Here is a 16,048-nt window from a genome sequence, read left to right on the forward strand (position 1 = left end):
ATGGTAATGTTCAGTACAACTCTGAATTAGGCCTGTTAGACCAGCATGGTGATGTTCATTACAACTCGGGCCCTGTTAGACCAGCATGGTGTTCATTACAACTCTGAATCAGCCTATTAGACCAGCATGGTAATATTCATTTACAACTCTGAATCAGGCCCTGTTAGACCAGCATGTAATATTTCAACACAACTCTGAATCAGGCCCTGTTAGACCAGCATGTAATGTTCATTTACAACTCTAGATCAGGCCCTGTTAGACCAGCATGGTAATGTTCATTTGTGTATCTGTGTGTTTGAGATTTAATGTATGCACTTCGCTGCCACTCATGGGCCAGTGGTGACCGTGAAGCGAAGATCTGGCTCCTAAGCGATGTCCACTCTGTTCCAGGCCAGGGCTAGACTCAGCTGGTCAGGGCCAGAGGCATTTAGTGCCTACAATCAAACACCAACAGGCTTTTGGTTTAGCCTTGACGCTTCACGGCTGTTTCTGTAGACTATGACAGGATTCAATCAAATGTTTCAATCCCAGCATTCAGCTGTTCTATAGACTATGGCTGGGATTCAATCAAATGTTTCAATCCCAGCATTCAGCTGTTCTATAGACTATGGCTGGGATTCAATCAAATGTTTCAGCGTCAAAGCATTCATGTTCTGAACTGTAGGCTGGGATTCAATCAAATGTTTCAATCCCAGCATTCAGCTGTTCTAAGTCAGTGGTGTTATGTGTGAAGTAACGCAGAAGAACAGTTCGATTGTTCTGCAGGTTACCTTTGAGCAAAGCCGTCCAGAATGGACATCTACGTGTCACCGGCCCTCTGAGCCCACATACGAAACACAGTGATCTAACTTGGGTCCATGAAAAAAACCACAACAAAGACACTTGTAAGGGTCAAGGTCAACTCTCTTTTTCAGGGATTCAGTGCATACTTTGGGTGTGTCGTTTGCAGGGCCTGTACTTGATTTTGCTTCCAGAACACAGCTCTTTTATTTAAACTCTGTTTTTCATGTTGGCTTGCTTATACTAATGATATTGAATGTGTTTTGGACGTGGCACTCTCTCTTCATATTTCTTCTATGTTAAATGAAGGTTGGGCCTTTAAGCGGCATTACTGGGGAGTGTCGGGTGACACGGTTCACAACTCTATCGCACGTGGAGACAGTCAGCAGTGTGTGCGTGTGTGTGTGTGTGTGTGTGTGTGTGAGTGTTAGAGTGAAGTCAGAAGCCTCTCATTGTGAATTGTGTCTCTGAATAACTTGAGCTGTCACTTATAAACCACGACACATCCTGCAGTACATCAACCCTTCAGAGATAACAACCCTAGTAAGATAACAGGATCTCCTTGTTTATTGCCCAACCATCCCAAATACAATAACTGCAGGCCTGTCACATGCCAGCAAGGAATGCACTGCTAACCAAGAAGTATGTCTGGTTAAACTTTCGGGAACTGACCTCCAAGATTCACTGATAATAGCTGCGTGTTTGCAGCATCGCGGCCCTCGTGATGGCTCCACCACCCAGGCCACGTGATAGCTCCACCACCCAGGCTCCTCGGCCCAGTAGCTCCACCACCAGGCTCTCGTGATAGTCAAGCCAGGCCCCCTGTGATAGCTCCTGCAGGCCCTTGTGATGGCTCCACCGCAGGCCCTCGTGGCTCCACCACCCAGGCCCCTGGTGATAGCTCCACCACCCAGGCTCCTCGTGATAGCTCCACCACCAGGCTCCTCGTGATGGCTCCACCACCCGGGCCCCTCGTGATGGCTCACCACCAGGCCCACCATTAGCTCCACCACAGGCCCACAAACAGTAGCTCCACCACCAGGCCCTCGTGATGGCTCCACCACCAGGCTCCTCGTGAAAGCTCCACCACCCAGGCTCAAACGTGGCTCCACCACGGGCCCTGCGTGGCTCACACCACCAGGCCCACCGTGATACTCCACCACCAGGCCTGTGATAGCTTCACCCACCCAGCCCCTCGCAGTAGCTTCACCACCAGGCCTTGTGGTTACAATTCTCTGTTTGTAACAATCAGAACCATCCATCTCCATGATATCTAGTTGTATCAATGTTTGATTTCCCATGCATCCCCAGTCTGAATATACACAATAATACTGTCATTCACTGTTATATACTGTAATGTAGTGACTGTCATTCACTTTATATATGTAATATTTTATATGTTTCAACTTTTTTATTTATTCTTCTTTTTCTGTAATTTTTTTTTAATGTTCTTTTATTTATGTATTATGTCATTCTTCTCTTTTTTCTTTTTTTTTTTTTCATTCTTTTTTTTTGTGACTGTCATTCCTGTTATATTTATGATCTGTCATTCTTTTATTTATTTTAATTTATGTTTTTATATACTGTAATTAGTACTTATTTTTTATTTCATTACTATTATATACTTAATGTAATGACTGTCATTTCAACTTTTATATACTGTAATTAGTACTGTCATTTCTTTTTTAATTTATTCATTCCTTTTTTTTATTATTCTTTTTTCTTTTTCTACTGTTATATACTGTAATATATATGTCATTCCTCTTTATATCTTAATTATACTTCATTCATTTATAAACTGTAATTGTCATTCGAACTGTTATACATTAATTGTGATTTACTTTTATATACTGTAATTAGTACTGTCATTCATGTTCATATACTGTAATGTAGTGACTGTCATTCAACTTTATATACTGTAATACTTTCATTCCTGTTATATACTGTAATTAATACTGTCATTCAACTGTTATATACTGTAATTATTACTGTCATTCCTGTTATATACTGTAATTAGTGACTGTCATTTTCTGTAATGTTTTTATTTATTGTAATTATTACTGTCATTTCATTTTTTAATTTATTTTTTTTTTTCATTCTGTTATATTATAATGACTGTCATTCACTGTTATATACTGTAATGTAACTGTCATTCACTGTTATATACTTAATGTAATACTGTCATTCAACTGTTATATACAAGTAATGTAGTGGACTGTCATTCTTTATATTGTAATTGTGACTTACATCCATAATAACATCCGACTGTTATATATTAATGTAGTGACTGTCATTCATTTATATACTGTAATGTGTGCTTCTTCTTATATATGTTAATTTACTGTCATTCCTGTTATATACTTAATTAATCTGTCATTCAATGTTATATACTGTATGTTGCTGTCATTCATTTATATACAATTACTGTCATTCACTGTTATATACTGTAATTAATACTCTTCTTTATATATTAATTGTATTCATTTCTTAATTTACTAGTTCATTCAATGTTATATACTGTAATGGCTGTCATTCTTTATTACTGTAATTAGTGACTGTCATTCTGTTCTATACTGTAATTGACTGTCATTCCTGTTATATACTGTAATGTACAATGGACTGTCATTCTGTTATATACTGTAATGTAATACTGTCATTCACTGTTATATATATTAATTTCATTTCTTTATATACTCTATTAGTACTGTCATTCACTGTTATATACTCTAATGTATATGTCTTTTTACTTAATTATGGCTGTCATTCCTGTTATATACTGCAATGTAGACTGTCATTCCAGACTGTTATATACTGTAATGTAACTGGACTGTCATTCAGACTGTTATATACTGTAATGTAATGGACTGTCATTCAGACTGTTATATACTGTAATGGGACGTCATTCAGACTGTTATATACCGTAATGTAGTAGACTGTCATTCAGACTGTTATATACTGTAATGGCTGTCGTTCAGACTGTTATATACTGTAATGTAATGGACTGTCATTCAGACTGTTATATACTGTCAATGTAGTGGACTGTCTTCAGACTGTTATATACTGTAATGTAGTGGACTGTCATTCAGACTGTTATATACTGTAATGTAGTGGACTGTCATTCAGACTGTTATATACTGTAATGTGTGGACTGTCATACTGTAAGTGACTGTTATATACTGTAATGTAGTACCTGTCATTCAACTGTTATATACTGTAATGTAGTGACTGTCATTCAGACTGTTATGTACTGTAATGGACTGTCATTCGACTGTTATATACTGTCAATGTAGATGGACTGTCATTCAGACTGTTATATACTGTAATGTAATGGACTGTCATTCAGACTGTTATATACTGTAATGTAGTGGACTGTCATTCAGACTGTTATATACTGTAATGTAGTGGACTGTCATTCGACTGTTATATACTGTAATAGTGGCTTCATTCCTGTTATATACTGTAATGTAGTGGACTGTCATACTTTAAGGCACTGTTATATACTGTCAATGTAGTAGACTGTCATTCAACTGTTATATACTGTAATGTAGTGGACTGTCATTCAAACTGTTATATACTGTAATGTAATGGACTGTCATTCGACTGTTATATACTGTAATGCAATGGACTGTCATTCAGACTGTTATATACTGTAAATGTGTACTGTCATTCAGACTGTTATTACTGTAATTTTCGACTGTTACATCCTGTAATGTAGTGGACTGTCATCAACTGTTGATCTGTAGTGGACTGTCATTCGGCTGTTATATACTGTAATGAGGACTGTCATTCCGAGACTGTTATATACTGTAATGTAATGGACTGTCATTCGGACTGTTATATCTGTAATGTATTGACTGTCAATCAGACAGTTATATACTGTAATGTAGTGACTGTCATTACAGACTGTTTTATATACTGTAATGGACTGTCATTCAGACTGTTATATACTGTAATGTAATGGACTGTCATTCAGACTGTTATATACTGTAATGTGGTTGGTCTGTCATTCAGACTGTTATATACTGTAATGTGTGGACTGTCATTCAGACTGTTATATACTGTAATGTAGTGGACTGTACATACTTAGTGGACTGTTATATACTGTAATGTAGTGGACTGTCATTCAGACTGTTATATCTGTAATGCCAATGGACTGTCATTCAGACTGTTATATGTCTGTAATGTAGTGGACTGTCATTCAGACTGTTATATACTGTAATGTAGTGGACTGTCATTCAGACTGTTATATACTGTAATGTGACTGTCATTCCGACTGTTATATACTGTAATGTAGTGACTGTTTATATACTCTAATTAATGGACTGTCATTCTGTTATATACTGTAATGTGACTGTCATTCAGACTGTTATATACTGTAATTGGACTGTCATTCCAGACTGTTATATACTGTAATGTAATGGACTGTCATTCAGACTGTTATATACTGTAATGTAGTGGACTGTTTCAGACTGTTATATACTGTAATGTAGTGGACTGTCATTCAGACTGTTATACACTGTAATGTAGTGGACTGTCATTCGGACGTTACATCTGTAATGTGTGGACTGTATGCTGTTATATACTGTAATGTGTGGACTGTCATTCGACTGTTATATACTGTAATGTAGTGGACTGTCATTCAGACTGTTATTCTGTATGTAATGGACTGTCATTCAGACTGTTATTCTGTAATGACTGTCATTCAGACTGTTATATACTGTAATGTAATGACTGTCATTCAGACTGTTATATACTGTAATGTAATGGACTGTCATTCAGACTGTTATATACTGTAATGTAATGGACTGTCATTCAGACTGTTATATACTGTATAGTGGACTGTCATTCAGACTGTTATATACTGTAATGGACTGTCATTCAGACTGTTATATACTGTAATGTAATGGACTGTCATTCGAACCTGTTATATACTGTAATGTGATGGACTGTCATTCAGACTGTTATATACTGTAATGTGGACTGTCATTCAGGAACTCTTATATACTGTAATGTAGTGGACTGTTTCCTGTTATATACTGTAATATCTACTGTCATTCAGGCTGTTATATACTGTAATGATGGACTGTCATTCAGACTGTTATATACTGTAATGGACGTCATTCGACTGTTATATACTGTAATGAATGGACGTCATCAGACAGTTATATACTGTAATGTAGTGGACTGTCATTCAGACTGTTATATACTGTAATGGACTGTCATTCAGACTGTTATATACTGTATTGTCATCCCTGTGTAATGCTGTCATTCAGACTGTTATATCTGTAATGTAGTGTCATTCAGACTGTTATATACTGTAATGTAGTGGACTGTCATTCAGACTGTTATATACTTAATGTCTTCTTCGGACTGTTTACTATACTGTAATGTAGTGGACTTCTTCGATTTATATACTGTAATTGTGGACTGTCATTCAGACTGTTATATACTGTAATGTAGTGGACTGTTACATACTGTAATGTAGTGGACTGTTATATACTGTAATGTAGTGGACTGTCATTCGGACTGTTATATACTGTAATGTAGTGGACTGTCATTCAGACTGTTATGTACTGTAATGGACTGTCATTCAGACTGTTATATACTGTAATGTAGTGGACTGTCATTCAGACTGTTATATACTGTAATGTGGACTGTCATTCAGACTGTTATATACTGTAATGTAGTGGACTGTCATTCGGACTGTTATATACTGTAATGTAGTGGACTGTCATTCGACTGTTATATACTGTAATGTAGTGGACTGTCATTCAGACTGTTATATACTGTAATGTAGTGGACTGTCATTCAGACTGTTATATACTGTAATGGACTGTCATTCAGACTGTTATATACTGTAATGTAATGGACTGTCATTCAGACTGTTATATACTGTAATGTAGTGGACGTCATTCAGACTGTTATATACTGTAATGGGACTGTCATTCAGACTGTTATATACTGTAATGTAATGGACTGTCATTCAGACTGCTACATACTGTAATGTAATGGACTGTCATTCAGACTGTTATATACTGTAATGTAGTGGACTGTCATTCAGACTGTTATATACTGTAATGTAGTGGACTGTCATTCAGACTGTTATACTACTGTAATGTAGTGGACTGTCATTCAGACTGTGTATGCCATACTGTAATGTAGTGGACTGTCATTCAGACTGTTATATCACTGTAATGGACCGTCATTCAGACTGTTATAACTGTAATGTAATGGACTGTCATTCAGACTGTTATATACTGTAATGTAATGGACTGTCATTCAGACTGTTATATACTGTAATGTAGTGGACTGTCATTCAGACTGTTATATACTGTAATGGACTGTCATTCAGACTGTTATATACTGTAATGTAGTGGACTGTCATTCAAGACTGTTATATACTGTAATGTAGTGATCTGTCATTCAGACTGTTATGTACTGTAATGTAGTGGACTGTCATTCAGACTGTTATATACTGTAATGTAGTGGACTGTCATCTCTTAGACTGTTATATACTGTAATGTAGTGGACTGTCATTCAGACTGTTATATACTGTAATGCAATGGACTGTCAATTCAGACTGTTATATACTGTAATGTAGTGGACTGTCATTCAGACTGTTATATACTGTAATGTAGTGGACTGTCATTCAGACTGTTATATACTGTAATGGACTGTCATTCAGACTGTTATATACTGTAATGTAGTGGACTGTCATTCAGACTGTTATATACTGTAATGGACTGTCATTCGGACTGTTATATACTGTAATGTAATGGACTGTCATTCAGACTGTTATATACTGTAATGTGGACTGTCATTCCGAATGTTATATACTGTAATGTAGTGGACTGTCATTCAGACTGTTATATACTGTAATGTAGTGGACTGTCATTCAGACTGTTATATACTGTAATGTAGTGGACTGTCATTCAGACTTTTATATACTGTAATGTAGTGGACTGTCATTCAGACTGTTATATACTGTAATGTAGTGGACTGTCATTCAGACGTTATACACTGTAATGTAGTGGACTGTCATTCAGACTGTTATATACTGTAATGTAGTGGACTGTTACATACTGTAATGTAGTGGACTGTTATATACTGTAATGTAGTGGACTGTCATTCAGACTGTTATATACTGTAATGTAGTGGACTGTCATTCAGACTGTTATGTACTGTAATGGACTGTCATTCAGACTGTTATATACTGTAATGTAATGGACTCTCATTCAGACTGTTATATACTGTAATGTAGTGGACTGTCATTCAGACTGTTATATACTGTAATGTAGTGGACTGTCATTCAGACTGTTATATACTGTAATGTAGTGGACTGTCATTCAGACTGTTATATACTGTAATGTAGACTGTCATTCAGACTGCTATATACTGTAATGTAATGGACTGTCATTCAGACTGTTATATACTGTAATGTAGTGGACTGTCATTCAGACTGTTATATACTGTAATGTAGTGGACTGTCATTCAGACTGTTATATACTGTAATGTAGTGGACTGTAACATACTGTAATGCGGCGGACTGTTATATACTGTAATGTAGTGGACTGTCATTCAGACTGTTATGTACTGTAATGGACTGTCATTCTAGACTGTTATATACTGTAATGTAATGGACTGTCATTCAGACTGTTATATACTGTAATGTAATGGACTGTCATTCAGACTGTTATATACTGTAATGTAGTGGACTGTCATTCAGACTGTTATATACTGTAATGGACTGTCATTCAGACTGTTATATACTGTAATGTAGTGGACTGTCATTCAGACTGTTATATACTGTAATGTAGTGGACTGTCATTCAGACTGTTATATACTGTAATGTAGTGGACTGTCATTCAGACTGTTATATACTGTAATGTAGTGGACTGCCATTCAGACTGTTATATACTGTAATGCAAATGGACTGTCATTCAGACTGTTATATACTGTAATGTAGTGGACTGTCATTCAGACTGTTATATACTGTAATTTAGTGAACTGTTATATACTGTAATGTAGTGGACTGTCATTCAGACTGTTATATACTGTAATGGACTGTCATTCAGACTGTTATATACTGTAATGTAGTGGACTGTCATTCAGACTGTTATATACTGCTAATGGACTGTCATTCAGACTGTTATATACTGTAATGTAATGGACTGTCATTCAGACTGTTATATACTGTAATGTAGTGGACTGTCATTCAGATTGTTATATACTGTAATGTAATGGACTGTCATTCAGACTTTTATATACTGTAATGTAGTGGACTGTCATTCAGACTGTTATATACTGTAATGTAGTGGACTGTCATTCAGACTGTTATACACTGTAATGGACTGTCATTCAGACTGTTATATACTGTAATGTAATGGACTGTCATTCAGACTGCTACATACTGTAATGTAATGGACTGTCATTCAGACTGTTATATACTGTAATGTAGTGGACTGTCATTCAGACTGTTATATACTGTAATGTAGTGGACTGTCATTCAGACTGTTATATACTGTAATGTAGTGGACTGTAACATACTGTAATGCAGTGGACTGTTATATACTGTAATGTAGTGGACTGTCATTCAGACTGTTATGTACTGTAATGGACTGTCATTCGGACTGTTATATACTGTAATGTAATGGACTGTCATTCGGACTGTTATATACTGTAATGTAATGGACTGTCATTCAGACTGTTATATACTGTAATGTAGTGGACTGTCATTCAGACTGTTATATACTGTAATGGACTGTCATTCAGACTGTTATATACTGTAATGTATATGGACTGTCATTCAGACTGTTATATACTGTAATGGATGGTCTGTCATTCAGACTGTTATATACTGTAATGTAGTGGACTGTCATTCAGACTGTTATATACTGTAATGTAGTGGACTGTCATATACTCTAATGTAGTGGACTGTTATATACTGTAATGTAGTGGACTGTCATTCAGACTGTTATATACTGTAATGCAATGGACTGTCAATCAGACTGTTATATACAGTAATGTAGTGGACTGTCATTCAGACTGTTATATACTGTAATGTAGTGGACTGTCATTCAGACTGTTATATACTGTAATGGACTGTCATTCAGACTGTTATATACTGTAATGTAGTGGACTGTCATTCAGACTGTTATATACTGTAATGGACTGTCATTCAGACTGTTATATACTGTAATGTGGGACTGTCATTCAGACTGTTACTATACTGTAATGTAGTGGACTGTCATTCAGAAACAAGTTGTTATATACTGTAATGTAATGGACTGTCATTCAGACTTTTATATACTGTAATGTAGTGGACTGTCATTCAGACTGTTATATACTGTAATGTAGTGGACTGTCATTCAGACTGTTATACACTGTAATGTAGTGGACTGTCATTCAGACTGTTATATACTGTAATGTAGTGGACTGTACTGTTACATACTGTAATGTATGGACTGTTATATACTGTAATGTAGTGGACTGTCATTCAGACTGTTATATACTGTAATGTAGTGGACTGTCATTCAGACTGTTATGTACTGTAATGTGGACTGTCATTCAGACTGTTATATACTGTAAGGTGGACTGTTATATACTGTAATGTAATGGACTGTCATTCAGACTGTTATATACTGTAATGGACTGTCATTCAGACTGTTATATACTGTAATGTAGTGGACTGTCATTCAGACTGTTATATACTGTAATGGACTGTCATTCAGACTGTTATATACTGTAATGTAGTGGACTGTCATTCAGACTGCTACATACTGTAATGTAGTGGACTGTCATTCAGACTGTTATATACTGTAATGTATTGGACTGTCATTCCGTTGCTGTCATTCAGACTGTTATATACTGTAATGTAGTGGACTGTCATTCAGACTGTTATATACTGTAATGTAGTGGACTGTCAACTATACTGTAATGCAGTGGACTGTTTTATATACTGTAATGTAGTGGACTGTCATTCAGACTGTTATATACTGTAATGTGACTGTCATTCAGACTGTTATATACTGTAATGTAATGGACTGTCATTCGGACTGTTATATACTGTAATGTAATGGACTGTCATTCGGACAGTTATATACTGTAATGTAGTGGACTGTCATTCAGACTGGTATATACTGTAATGGACTGTCATTCAGACTGTTATATACTGTAATGTAATGGACTGTCATTCAGACCGTTATATACTGTAATGTAATGGTCTGTCATTCAGACTGTTATATACTGTAATGTAGTGGACTGTCATTCAGACTGTTATATACTGTAATGTAGTGGACTGTTATATACTCTAATGTAGTGGACTGTTATATACTGTAATGTAGTGGACTGCCATTCAGACTGTTATATACTGTAATGCAATGGACTGTCATTCAGACTGTTATATACTGTAATGGACTGTCATTCAGACTGTTATATACTGTAATTTAGTGAACTGTTATATACTGTAATGTAGTGGACTGTCATTCAGACTGTTATATACTGTAATGGACTGTCATTCAGACTGTTATATACTGTAATGTAGTGGACTGTCATTCAGACTGTTATATACTGTAATGAGGACTGTCATTCAGACTGTTATATACTGTAATGTAATGGACTGTCATTCAGACTGTTATATACTGTAATGTAGTGGACTGTCATTCAGACTGTTATATACTGTAATGTAATGGACTGTCATTCAGACTTTTATATACTGTAATGTAGTGGACTGTCATTCAGACTGTTATATACTGTAATGTAGTGGACTGTCATTTCAGACTGTTATACACTGTAATGTAGTGGACTGTCATTCAGACTGTTATATACTGTAATGTTGGACTGTCATTCAGACTGTTATATACTGTAATGTAGTGGACTGTCATTCAGACTGTTATATACTGTAATGCAATGGACTGTCATTCAGACTGTTATATACAGTAATGTAGTGGACTGTCATTCAGACTGTTATATACTGTAATTAGTGGACTGTTCACTGTTATATACTGTAATGTAGTGGACTGTCATTCAGACTGTTATATACTGTAATGGACTGTCATTCAGACTGTTATATACTGTAATGTAGTGGACTGTCATTCAGACTGTTATATACTGTAATGGACTGTCATTCAGAATGTTATATACTGTAATGTAATGGACTGTCATTCAGACTGTTATATACTGTAATGTAGTGGACTGTCATTCAGACTGTTATATACTGTAATGTAATGGACTGTCATTCAGACTGTTATATACTGTAATGTAGTGGACTGTCATTCAGACTGTTATATACTGTAATGTAGTGGACTGTCATTCAGACTGTTATATACTGTAATGGACTTTTATTCGGACTGTTATATACTGTAATGTAGTGGACTGTCATTCAGACTGTTATATACTGTAATGTAGTGGACTGTCATTCGGACTGTTATGTACTGTAATGTTGGACTGTCATTCATACTGTTATATACTGTAATGTAATGGACTGTCATTCAGACTGTTATATACTGTAATGTAATGGACTGTCATTCAGACTGCTATATACTGTAATGTAATGGACTGTCATTCAGACTGTTATATACTGTAATGTAGTGGACTGTCAATCAGACTGTTATATACTGTAATGTAGTGGACTGTCATTCAGACTGTTATATACTGTAATGTAGTGGACTGTTATATACTCTAATGTAGTGGACTGTTATATACTGTAATGTAGCGGACTGTCATTCAGACTGTTATATACTGTAATGGACTGTCATTCAGACTGTTATATACTGTAATGTAATGGACTGTCATTCAGACTGTTATATACTGTAATGTAATGGACTGTCATTCAGACTGTTATATACTGTAATGTAGTGGACTGTCATTCAGACTGTTATATACTGTAATGGACTGTCATTCAGAATGTTATATACTGTAATGTAGTGGACTGTCATTCAGACTGTTATATACTGTATTGTTTTGGACTGTCATTCAGACTGTTATATACTGTAATGTAGTGGACTGTCATTCAGACTGTTATATACTGTAATGTAGTGGACTGTCATTCGGACTGTTATATACTGTAATGTAGTGGACTGTCATTCAGACTGTTATATACTGTAATGACTTTCAGACTGTTATATACCGTAATGGACTGTCATTCAGACTGTTATGTACTGTAATGTAGTGGACTGTCATTCAGACTGTTATATACTGTAATGTGACTGTCATTCAGACTGTTATATACTGTAATGTAATGGACTGTCATTCGGACTGTTATATACTGTAATGTAATGGACTGTCATTCAGACTGTTATATACTGTAATGTAGTGGACTGTCATTCAGACTGTTATATACTGTAATGTAGTGGACTGTCATTCAGACTGTTATATACTGTAATGTAGTGGACTGTTAGACTGTTATATACTGTAATGTAGTGGACTGTCATTCAGACTGTTATATACTGTAATGGACTGTCATTCAGACTGTTATATACTGTAATGTAATGGACTGTCATTCAGACTGTTATATACTGTAATGTAGTGGACTGTCATTCAGACTGTTATATACTGTAATGTAGTGGACTGTCATTCAGACTGTTATATACTGTAATGTAGTGGACTGTCATTCAGACTGTTATATACTGTAATGGACTGTCATTCAGACTGTTATATACTGTAATGTAGTGGACTGTCATTCCGACTGTTATATACTGTAATGTAGTGGACTGTCATTCTAGACTGTTATATACTGTAATGTAGTGGACTGTCATTCAGACTGTTATATACTGTAATGTAGTGGACTGTCATTCAGACTGTTATATACTGTAATGGGACTGTCATTCAGACTGTTATATACTGTAAGTTAATGGACTGTCATTCAGACTGTTATATACTGTAATGTAATGGACTGTCATTCAGACTGTTATATACTGTAATGTAGTGGACTGTCATTCAGACTGTTATATACTGTAATGTAGTGGACTGTCATTCAGACTGTTATATACTGTAATGGACGTCTTACTGTATATACTGTAATGTAATGGACTATCATTCAGACTGTTATATACTGTAATGTTATGACTGTCATTCAGACTGTTATATACTGTAATGTAGTGGACTGTCATTCAGACTGTTATATACTGTAATGTAGTGGACTGTCATTCAGACTGTTATATACTGTAATGTAGTGGACTGTCATTCAGACTGTTATATACTGTAATGTAGTGGACTGTCATTCAGACTGTTATATACTGTAATGTAGTGGACTGTCATTCAGGGACTGTTATATACTGTAATGTAGTGACTTTCATTCAGACTGTTATATACTGTAATGTAGTGGACTGTCATTCAGACTGTTATATACTGTAATGTAGTGGACTGTCATTCAGACTGTTATGTACTGTAATGTAGTGGACTGTCATTCAGACTGTTATATACTGTAATGTAGTGGACTGTCATTCAGACCGTTATATACTGTAATGTTGGACTGTCATTCAGACTGTTATATACTGTAATGTATGGACTGTCATTCAGACTGTTATATACTGTAATGGGACTGTCATTCAGAACTGTTATATACTGTAATGTAGTGGACTGTCATTCAGACTGTTATATACTGTAATGTAGTGGACTGTCATTCAGACTGTTATATACTGTAATGGACTGTCATTCAGACTGTTATATACTGTAATGTAGTGGACTGTCATTCAGACTGTTATATACTGTAATGTGTGGACTGTCATTCAGACTGTTATATACTGTAATGGACTGTCATTCAGACTGTTATATACTGTAATGTAAATGGACTGTCATTCAGACTGTTATATCACTGTAATGTAGTGGACTGTCATTCAGACTGTTATATACTGTAATGGACTGTCATTCAGACTGTTATATACTGTAATGTAAATGGACTGTCATTCAGACTGTTATATACTGTAATGTAGTGGACTGTCATTCAGACTGTTATATACTGTAATGAATTGACTGTCATTCAGACTGTTATATACTGTAATGTAGTGGACTGTCATTCAGACTGTTATATACTGTAATGTAGTGGACTGTCATTCAGACTGTTATATACTGTAATGGACTGTCATTCAGACTGTTATATACTGTAATGTAATGGACTGTCATTCAGACTGTTATATACTGTAATGTATTGGACTGTCATTCGGACTGTTATATACTGTAATGTAGTGGACTGTCATTCAGACTGTTATATACTGTAATGTAGTGGACTGTCATTCAGACTGTTATATACTGTAATGGACTTTCATTCAGACTGTTATATACTGTAATGTAATGGACTGTCATTCGGACTGTTATATACTGTAATGTAGTGGACTGTCATTCAGACTGTTATGTACTGTAATGGACTGTCATTCAGACTGTTATATACTGTAATGTAGTGGACTGTCATTCAGACTGTTATATACTGTAATGTAGTGGACTGTCATTCAGACTGCTACATACTGTAATGTAATGGACTGTCATTCAGACTGTTATATACTGTAATGTAGTGGACTGTCATTCAGACTGTTATATACTGTAATGTATGGACTGTCATTCAGACTGTTATATACTGTAATGTAATGGACTGTCATTCGGACTGTTATATACTGTAATGTAGTGGACTGTCATTCAGACTGTTATATACTGTAATGTAATGGACTGTCATTCAGACTGTTATATACTGTAATGTAATGGACTGTCATTCAGACTGTTATATACTGTAATGTAGTGGACTGTCATTCAGACTGTTATATACTGTAATGTGTGGACTGTCATTCAGACTGTTATATACTGTAATGGACTGTCATTCAGACTGTTATATACTGTAATGTAATGGACTGTCATTCAGACTGTTATATACTGTAATGTAATGGACTGTCATTCGGACTGTTATATACTGTAATGTAATGGACTGTCATTCAGACTGTTATATACTGTAATGGACTGTCATTCAGACTGTTATATACTGTAATGAGGACTGTCATTCAGACTGTTATATACTGTAATGTGGACTGTCATTCAGACTGTTATATACTGTAATGTAATGGACTGTCATTCAGACTGCTACATACTGTAATGTAATGGACTGTCATTCAGACTGTTATATACTGTAATGTAGTGGACTGTCATTCAGACTGTTATATACTGTAATGTAGTGGACTGTCATTCAGACTGTTATATACTGTAATGGACTGTCCAGACTGTTATATACTGTAATGTAATGGACTGTCAACTGTTATATACTGTAATGTAGTGGACTGTCATTCAG

Source organism: Salmo salar, chromosome ssa11, assembly GCF_905237065.1.
Source record: "Salmo salar chromosome ssa11, Ssal_v3.1, whole genome shotgun sequence".
Taxonomy (NCBI): Eukaryota; Metazoa; Chordata; class Actinopteri; order Salmoniformes; family Salmonidae; genus Salmo; species Salmo salar.